The sequence below is a fragment of the Dipodomys merriami genome, unplaced genomic scaffold (assembly GCF_024711535.1).
Source record: "Dipodomys merriami isolate MVZ:Mamm:240054 unplaced genomic scaffold, mDipMer1.0.p SCAF_55, whole genome shotgun sequence".
Lineage (NCBI taxonomy): Eukaryota > Metazoa > Chordata > Mammalia > Rodentia > Heteromyidae > Dipodomys > Dipodomys merriami.
In genome coordinates this window covers 80,734-90,278 of record NW_027206124.1, presented here as the reverse complement: position 1 = coordinate 90,278, position 9,545 = coordinate 80,734, and the positions used below count along the sequence as shown (strand labels likewise).

Below are 9,545 nucleotides of genomic sequence, written 5' to 3'. Positions count from 1 at the left end.
CTTGACAGTGATGGGGCCATCAAAGCAGGAGGACAGTGCCCAGAGGAGGACACCTGAATGAACCCAGATGACTTGAGGCAGTAGAACTGATTGGTTATGTCTGTGCACTCCGAGCCTTCATTGCCTAGGGTTGAATCTCAACTCTGTTCTTCATTATAATGTGGCAGAGACATGCTTTCCCTGATATCTCCTGCTAAGTATCACTGGGGACTCTGGGCATTAGATCTAAAGCACAGAAGGCCATGAAAGATGGAGAGAGGAAAGGTAGCCTGGGGAGGGGCTTTGGGAACCAGGGAACGATGTGGTGGCGTATTTCCTGGGGGATGTACTTTGAGACCCCCATGCCCAAGGAAAATGTGCTTCCAGAATGAAGGGAAAATGAAAGTCTTTCTCAGATGAGGGACGAAGGTGGTGTGCCACCGAAGAATGGACAAAGGAAGTTCTTCAGTGTCAGTGGAGGCTCTGGGTGGAAGGGAAGATGACAAGCAGATCTTTGTGGATGAGGATGTTCTGGACATGGTATCAGAGTTAATGTCCCAGTTGTGATACTGTGCTATGACTTTGCAGAATGATACCATTGGGTGTGTGTGTGGGTGGTGTGTGTGTGTGGGGCGGGGTGAGGATACATGGCATAAAGATTTTCTCTGCATTTCTTTTTACACTGCCTTCTATTTATCTCAAAATATAAGTGTAGTTTGTACACACATGGCTTCAGACAAGCCAGTGATTGTTCTCAGCCTCAGGTTTCCAATTTGTGAAATGGAGACAGTCAAAGGGTCCCCCAAAGTAAAATGGAAATGCCACACAGTGTCATCAGAGTGAGTGGGACAAGAAAATTGCAGAACAGCACCTGATATTCGACGACTGCTGTGGTAAACAATTAGTCAAGTCAGCAAAGAACCATGTGTACATGTAACACATCAAGCCCTTGACCTAGGTTTTCTCACCTGATCCTTCCAACATCCCCAGGAGCCAGCTCCTCCCAGGAAGGTCATCCTACAGGTAAGAAAACCAGAGCCGAGTGAGCTGCCCAGGTGCTCACAAGAGGCACATACAGGATTTGAACCCAGGTTGTTTGCCCTTTCACCCCAGTGGCAGAACCACATTATCCAGATATTGGTTCTTCCACCAAGAAAAAACTGTCTTTATGTCTCTATCACTTCTCTATTTGGAGTAATGATTACACGTGTTTTTAGAGTTGGCCTTTGGCCTGGAGAAGCCATGTTCCATACTCTAGGCCTCTCCATCAGCCAGTTTGAAACCCAAGCAGGTGGTGTGGGCGGCAGCAGTTTGAAAGGAAGGTAAGACACGCAGGCAGGTTGAGTCTGGGACCTAGGATAAAGGAGGTGGAAAGAGGGAGAGTAGTTGGCCAAGGCTAGGAAGCCCTCCCCTCAGGAGATTGCTAGGGAGTGAACCCCAGAGGTCGAGTCAGGGTCCCCATTTCCCTATTTACCGATGCTGTCACTTGGGCAGGGGCCCAGATCTCTGCTCTCACGTCACCGAGCACACAATGCTCTGAAGAATAGTTGCCACCCAGCTGTACGTACATTGCACCTTTGCTTACACACAGTAGGCGCTTAATCAATGTTCTCTCCACTCGCCAGTCTCACTGGTGGCTCATCTGGGAAGACGATCTTTGCTTCAGGGCTCAAGAAACTACGGAAAACCAAAAGTTAGGGGATTACTTTGGTCCTTGAAGAAGGCCTCTTTGCATATGTCATGTTCAGAGTTTTGCACCTGGTTGGCCCCAAGCAGGCAGCCCAGTTGTCTGAAGGCATCAGGGGGACCCTAGATGTCCAGAAGGACCCCTTTCCCCAGGTTTCAGGGAAGAAGGCTTCCTTCAAGGACAAAGCTGAGGTTGAAGATGTTCTTGTGTGAGGATCTCTCTCTCTCTCTCTCTCTTTCTCTCTCTTTCTCTCTCTCTCTCTGTCTGTCATGGGGCTTGAATTCAGGGCCTGGGCTCTGTCCCTGAGCTCTTGTGCTCAAAGCTAGCACTCTACCACTTTGAGTTACAGCACCATGTCCAGTTTGCTTCTGGTAGTTAATTGAAGAGAGAAAGTCTCATGGACTTTTGCTGCCTTGGCTGGCTTTGAGCCCCGATCCTCAGGATCTCAGCCTCCCGAGTAGCTAGGATTATAGACGTGAGCCACTAAGCGCCTGGTCTATGTGAAGACCTCTGATAGAACAATGCCAGCTGTGCAGCCCACGAAGGAAGATTTTATACCAACAACTGTAGTAATAAAACTACAAGCACAAGGCAGACACTTAACATTAATAGCAGGACAGTTTATCAGCAGAGCACTCAGCGGGCCTTAACTAATTAAAACTGCTTCAAGGTAAGCAGTTATTGATTAGTGAGGAAAGATTAAAAGAGCTCCACATAGAGGTACTGACGTCCAGCCAGGCTGAACAATGAGTCAGTCGAAGAACACATCTCTTGGTGTTCAGATGGCTTTGTTCCCAGGGACTGGTGGCAATGCTCACTGGGTGCTGTAGGAGGCGGAATACTTGGAGGGCTTGGGTCCCCTAGTATGTATCTACTGCAGAAGGGAGACAGCTGTCCTTGCTCTCCTGGGTGGGTGTGTGGGGTAAGGAGACGTGCTGTCAATCACAGTAACATTTCCTACTATAAACAGAACACTTGCTATGTGCTGGAAGTATTTAGTTACACATCTCATTTCATAGGAACAACCGCTCTACCTGGGAAGTTCTATTGTCCCCGATTAAAGATTGAGATATGGAGGCTGGGAGAGATGAGGTCATTTCCCCCACGGCCTCTTCAGTCTCTTCGTTATTAGGGGAAGAGCCTTATCTCAGTATTCCCCTGATCCTTGGCTCAGAATACATCTCTATTTGGCTCTTAAAAAAAATCAACCTCGGGGCTAGGAAGGTTGCTCAGAGGTAGAGCACTTGCCTTGCATGCATAAGGCCCTGGGTTCGATTCCTCAGCACCACATAAGAAAAAAGAAAAAAGCCGGAAGTGGGGCTGTGGCTCGCGGTAGAGCGCTAGCCTTGAGCTGAAGAGCTGAGGGACAGCGCCCAGGCCCAGAGTTCAGGCCCCAGGACCGGACCCCCCCTCCCCCCCAAAATCAAACTCTTCCAGGCACTGGTGGCTCATGCCCATAATCCTTAGCTACCCAGGAGGCTGAGATCTGAGGATTGGATTTCAAAGCTAGCCAAGGCAGGAAAAGTCCATGAGACTTTTTTTTCTCCAGCTAAACTACTAGAAAACTGGAAGTGGAGCTGTGGCTCAAAGTGGTAGAATGCTAGCCTTGAGCAAAAGAGCTCAGGAACAGTGCCCAGTCCCTGAGTTCAAGCTCCACAACTGACAAAAGGAAAAACAAATTAGCCTCTGTCACATGTGTAATCCTTGTTATTCAGGAGGCTGAGGTCTGAGGACTGTGGTTCAAAGCCAGCCTAGGCAGGAAAGTCTGTGAAACAATGATCTCCAATTTACCAGCAAAAAGCCAAAAGTGGAGCCGTGGTTCAAATGGTAGAGTGCCAGCCCTGAGCGAAAAAGCCAAGTGAGAGAATGAGGCTCTGCTCTGCTCTCTCTCTCTCTCTCTCTCTCTCTCTCTCTCTCTCTCTCTCTCTCTCACACACACACACACACACACACACACACACACACACACACACAGAAATTAACTCTGGGTAAGCAAGTGTTCTCCTCTTACAGATGGGGAAACTGAGGCCCACAAGAAGGGCGCCACTTTTAAGTGGTGGGACCAGGGCACAAGTGTTTGACCCCAAGACCCCTTCTGTCTTTCTTCCTTGCTTGTGAGGAGGGCTGCACTGGAGAGATGGCTTCTACGTGGCGTGGTGGTGAGCATGTGCCCTCCTTTCCACCTATTAGCCCAGGGGGCGAGGGTCATAAATTCGATTCTCTTATCCTTCTGAGAGCGCGGGCTCTTCCCTGATCCATGTCCCCGCAAGGTGACTTCCAGTCCGCAAAGTTCTCTCGTGTTTTTTTCTCAGTGCTGCCCCAGGCAGGGTCCAACCCCCCAGGCAGACCTGCCATGGAGCTTGGAGACAAGACTCTTTTGCTTCCTGCCTCTCAGGAACAGGGTCCACCTCTTTGAGCTAGGATGACAGGCACAAGCCACAGAGTCCAGCTATTAATCAAGAAAGGCTCTGGGAGCTTCTTTTGTCTGAGCTGGCCTTGAACCTTGAGCCTTCTCATCTCAGCCTCCTAAGCAGGCTCATCAGTGTGAGCCGCTGGTGCCCGGACTTGGACTCCATTGCCACATGGTCTACCTTCCTTCTGTAGCCATGTATATCAGCATGTCTGTCTGCCCTTTGATCCTCACTCCTGGGACCTTGTCCTCTTGTGAGCCTCTTCCTTCCCGTTGGACTTGGCTATGTCATCAGTCAGGGATTGCAAAGACTCCATGACTAAAGACTTGAGCAAGTTACGGTGGAGGGAAGCATGGAGAGGAGGTGGTGAGGGAGCAGGGAGGGTGTGGGTGTGGGGGACGTCACTCCTGTGGGGCCTGACTGTCACCCAAATGCTGGCATTTACCACCAGCAGATGAGGGACAAGTAGCTCTGATGCCCAGTGCTGGTGGACTTGGGCTTGCGTCTGGCCATTGGCCTGAGATTCCCCTGGATGCTGATCTGGCTAGTCTTAGCCCACTGCCCTTCCCAGCATGCCACAGGACAGAACTCCTCACGGAGGCAAAAGGGACCTAATGTGCATAGGCTCTTGAGCGAAGGAAGAGGGGGCTCTCTCTTCCACATCTACCCATCCATGGATGTGAGGGGCAGAGGTCAAGAAGAGCTTTAAGAGTGAGAAGGGCTAGGGTGGTGTGTAACACCTTTTGAGTAAGAGGATCTTCCAAGAGGATTGTTCTTTCCAGGCACAGGTGGTTCACGCCTGTAATCCTCGTTAATCAAGAGGCTGAGATCTGAGGGCTGTGGGGCAGGAAAATCTGTGAGACTGTTTGACTAGAAATCAGAAGTGGAGGTGTGGCTCAAGTGCTAAAACTCCAGCCTTCAGTGCCAAAGCTAAGAGACAGCACTCAGGTCCTGAGTTCAAGCCCCAGTACGGGCACAAACAAAGTAATGAAAGAAAAAGGAGGATTATTCACAAGGCTGGACCACTCCCCCGAGGTCTGCTCTGCCGTGTTCACAGGGGAGTTCATCACCAGGGAGTAAGAGGCAGTGTGCACCTCACACACTCCTCCTCCTCTTCCTCCCCCTCCTCCTTAGTCCTCCCCTTTCCCCTTTCTCCTCTTCCCTCTCCTCCTGCTCTACCTCCTGCCTGACCTCTTTCTGCCTCAAGCAGAAGCTGTAGTACACACATGTCCTGGAGAGAGAGAGAGAGAGAGAGAGAGAGAGAGAGAGAGAGAGAGAGAGAGAGAGAGAGAGAGAGAGAGAGAGAGAGAGAGAGAGAGAGAGTGAGTGTAGATGCTGTGATCCCCAGCAAGCATCCAGACGCAGTTGCGTTCAGGGCTTCATGCTTTGGGTATCTGGCAAGGCCAGGGGTGGGTGCAGGATCTATCTGGGCCTGGCATGCCATCCCATCCACCTTCCTGGACCCAGGAGCGGTCCTGGGTGCTCTTCTTGGGCAGAGAGCTCAGATAGCGCCGTTTTGTAAGCAGGCGGCCTTCTGCAAGCCCTGCCCAGGCAGATGTTTGTATCCAGAGCCATAAAGTGGGACTAGGAAAGAATTTACAATCTCGGCTGTAAAGTGATATCAGTAATGAGGCCAATTCGTTGGGTTCAGATGGAGGTGAAGGAGGAGTTCAGAAGTTCAAGACCTCCTGGTGTTTCCTGCGTGGCTGATACCCTTCCTGCTTTGAGGCCTGCAGGTGTGCAGCCCCTGGCTTCTCCTACTCTGCAGCCTTTGTCTGAATTGATGAACCCCTGCAGTGGCTCCCCAAGATAGGGGAACGGTTTCTCAACTTCCATTCCATTCTGGATGCTTGAAGGGAAGGGGAAGAGGTTTAAGAAGCATGCCTGCCTTGGTGTTCTGACTCTTCACATGGCTGTGTGGCTTTGGGCAAATCCCTCTGCTTCTCTGGTCCTGTTTCTGCATCTGCTTATGGGGAACCTCACACTTTGTGTAGCTGAACTTAGTGCTGGGGCACCCCAGGCTCTAGTATCTCAAGCTCAAAGAATTGGAGTCAGGATCCAGCTTGGATATTTCCTAGCTCTGACCTCAGGGGGCTTACTTAACCTCTCTGAGTCCTATCTACCCCTGCAGATGGCAGATTTTGTGTGTGTGTGTGTAGCGGGGAGGGCTGTTCATTTGGTCTTCCTGCTCTCCGAGAGGAGAACAAGGCCTTTGCTTTCATTGATGCATCATTTATTGGTGGGGAGAATGAGTCCAAAAGGGTTGGGTCAAGATCATGGGGGAAAAATGCTTCACCCAGCCAGGCACCTAGTTGGTGTGCAATAACTGGTAGCCATTTATACGACTCTTATCAATAGACGCATGGGTTAGGGAGGTGATTTTTTAGGCTTTGTTCAAGTGAGCAAGGGCTCGGATAGAATCCCATCTCCAATAGTAGGGGTGGGATGGCCTGCAGGAAATGAGTATCTTGTGGCTGGAGGCATTCAAGCATTTGTGTGTGGAGAGCTGAGGGGTCACTGCGTGGTAACAAGAACACTTTCCAGCTGGAAGAGAAATCGCTTGGCTGTGGCTCATTGGCTTCTTCAGCCAGAGAGGTTAATCCTAAGACTGAGTTTTCCTAACCCTGTGTAGGAAAATGCCGATGTGTGAGTCCCTAGCAAGGAATCTGGATCCAATAAGATAGGGAAGCAAGGAGGCTGAGCTCTGAGGATCACGGTTCGAAGCCAGCCCAGGCAGCAAAGTCCATGAGCTCTTCTCTCCAATAAACTACTCAGAAAAAGCCAGAAGTGGCTCTGTGGCACAAGTGGTACAGCGCCAAGGCCAAGTTCAAGCCCCAGGACCAAGGGGGGCAGGGGTGGGGTAGGGTGGGGGGGTGGGGGGGAGATTGGGAGGCAGCAGACACTGTTTTTTCTTAGAGATTCGCTACATCTTATCTGCAAATGCAAGTCTCTGAGCTGACCTGCTCATGGAAAATCACCCAAGAATGTGGTTTTAAAATAGAGCCTCTATTCAGGCATGACAGGGCAGTTGCGTGTTGAATAGAACATGTTCTAGAAACATCTATTAGCAAAGTTCCCACCTTTGATGTTTGTTCAAGTTGGTGACCCACCCAGACCCTTGTGAGAAGCTTCTGGAATGGCACCCTCTCAAATGCCCTGTCATTTCCAAAGGGTCGTGCATGTGTAACTGTGAAATCACCCCGGCCCTTGTGGCCAGCTGTTGGCTTCTGTGATGGGTGCTAAGTCACAGATGGAGGTGAGTGTGGGTCTGCCAGACATTCAGAAAATGGGCAGGAGGAAGGCTCCCTTGGGGCTTTTTGCACAGGGCACAACAGCAATTAAGGAATGACAGAGCCTGGGGAGGACTTACCTCTGGCTCCCATGTACAAAGCCGCCCAGGGTATACAGCACTGGTCTGGTTTGCTGCTGGCTCTTCAGGACGAGGATAGCGTCGGGCACATAGTAGGTGCGCAGTGCGAGCGGCTGAGCGAAGGAACATCTTGTTCTTGTTCCTGAGGGTCATATGGAAGTGGAAACTGAACTTTGCTTTAGGGTTGTAAATGTAATTTCAGAGATCCCATACTTGATAAGGAAACAACTTTGTCCTGCCTGGCTGGCGACATTGTGACAAATTCAAAGACAGCCCTAAGGATGGGTCCCAGGGATTTCCCAACCTTCCTCCCGGATGGGCCGGCCCTCCCTGCCTTCCCATCGGCCTTCCCTTCCTGCCTCAGGGACCTGGTGCATTCTGCCTCTGCTCTGGAAAGCCCGTCCTCCACATCTGTCTGTCAGTCAGTCTGCCTCTGTCTCTCTTTCTCTTTAGTTCTCGGGTCAGTTAGACATCTGCCTGACCTTCATGACATCTCCAGACCCCTCAGCATTTGCTCCCCTCTCCCCTTTCTTGAATTTCTTTGCCAGGACTCATTTTGCCACACTTCTGGGCTTTGAGGGGGGTTTCACCACCTCCTTGCCTGTAATAGCCTGGCTGTGAGGGTCTAGCAGCGAGGCAAGATATTATCATTAAAGAGAAACAGATGAAGCATGTGTGGGCCCACCTACCCTTATTCCTTACAACATAAAGAGCACCCACTTGTCTCCACCTAAAATTGGCAGTGGAAGAAAGCATGGCTGAATGCAGGAATGGTAACTTCAGGTGGCTGGAACTAGACAGTGCGGGCTCAGAAGGCAGGTGTGGCTGGAGACTGAGGTCTGCAGGAGATGAGGTTGTAGGTGAGGCCTGCGGGAGCCGAGGATGGAGAGGTGAGGATGGCGTTGGATGGTGGGACAAGGCTCACCAGAGACTGGGCCTCTGGCCTTTTTCCCTAGACATCCTGGCAGGGCTGGATCTTGTGCACATTGCCAGGTTCGGGGCAGTGGGGCTTGAGCTCTGGGTCTGGGCGCTGTCCCCGAGCTCTTCAGCTCAAGGCTAGTGCTCTACCACTTGAGCCACAACGTCATTTCCATTTTTCTGGTGGTTTATTGGAGATAAGAGTCTCATTGGGGCTGGGAAGGTGGCTCAGTGGTAGAGCGCTTGCTTTGCATGCATGAGGCCCTGGGTTCGATTCCTCAGCACCATATAAGCAGAAAAAAAAAAGCCGGAAGTGTTGCTGTGGCTCAAGTGGTAGAGCGCTAGCCTTGAGCTAAAGAGCTGAGGGACAGTGCCCAGGCCCAGAGTTCAGGCCCACAACTGGACCCCCCCCCAAAACAAAGAGTCTCATGGACTTTTCTGCCTAGGTTGGCTTTGAACTGTGATCCTCAGATCTCAGACTTCTGAGTAGCTAGGATGACAGGCGTGAGCCACCAGCACCCGGCTTTCATGCAGTGTTTCTGTGGCGAGGGGTGCAGTGGGTGATTCTGGAAATGGGGGTGGGGGGGTTATGGCCCTTGAAGCTAGGTGGGGGTAACCTTCCATGTGGCACAGCTTGAGCCTTGCTTTTAAGGCCATTTTCTAACGCTCCCTGCCAGCACCCCTTTTCTGTCTCAGGGCTGAGAGGCCAGAAGCCAGAGGAAGTCCAGGGGCTCCCCAATGCCAGCTCCTCTCTCCCTGCTCCCAGATATCAGCTGGGAAGGTGACAATGGCTCTGTCCTTGAGCTTCGGGCATGGCTGCAATGGAGGGGAGAGGAGTTGACTGTATATGTGTGTGTGTGTGTGTGTGTGTGTGTGTGTGTGTGTGTGTGTGTGTGTGTGTGTGTGTGTGTGTGATCCTGTTCTTTAAAAAACAATTAATGACATAAAACAATAGCACAAAATGACACGGAGAGGTAGCTGATTGTAGCAAGGTGCTACCCCCGGTGTTCTTTCACCCAGTAGACTCTGAGGGGCCACAGGGCTGGCCTGTCACCCCCTTCCCCTCCTCTTGGTGCTCTCCCGAGAGGTGACATTCAGCCCTCCTCCTGGAAGTGAGGACCTGGAAGTGAGATCAGAGGCAGCTCCTGGTGTTGAGTGGTTTTGCTGTGACACCCAAGAC

The 9,545-nt window shown here is 51.2% G+C and overlaps 1 long non-coding RNA gene across 1 annotated transcript; it reads right to left on the bottom strand.

Moving 5' to 3' along the window:
- Positions 1–1,144: 1,144 nt before the first annotated feature.
- On the bottom strand, positions 1,145–7,534 carry LOC138811907 (uncharacterized). The gene is made up of 3 exons (XR_011367507.1): positions 7,448–7,534; positions 1,454–1,656; positions 1,145–1,332 (listed from the first exon to the last, which is right to left on the bottom strand). It is a non-coding gene; the product is annotated as an uncharacterized lncRNA (long non-coding RNA).
- Positions 7,535–9,545: the final 2,011 nt, after the last annotated feature.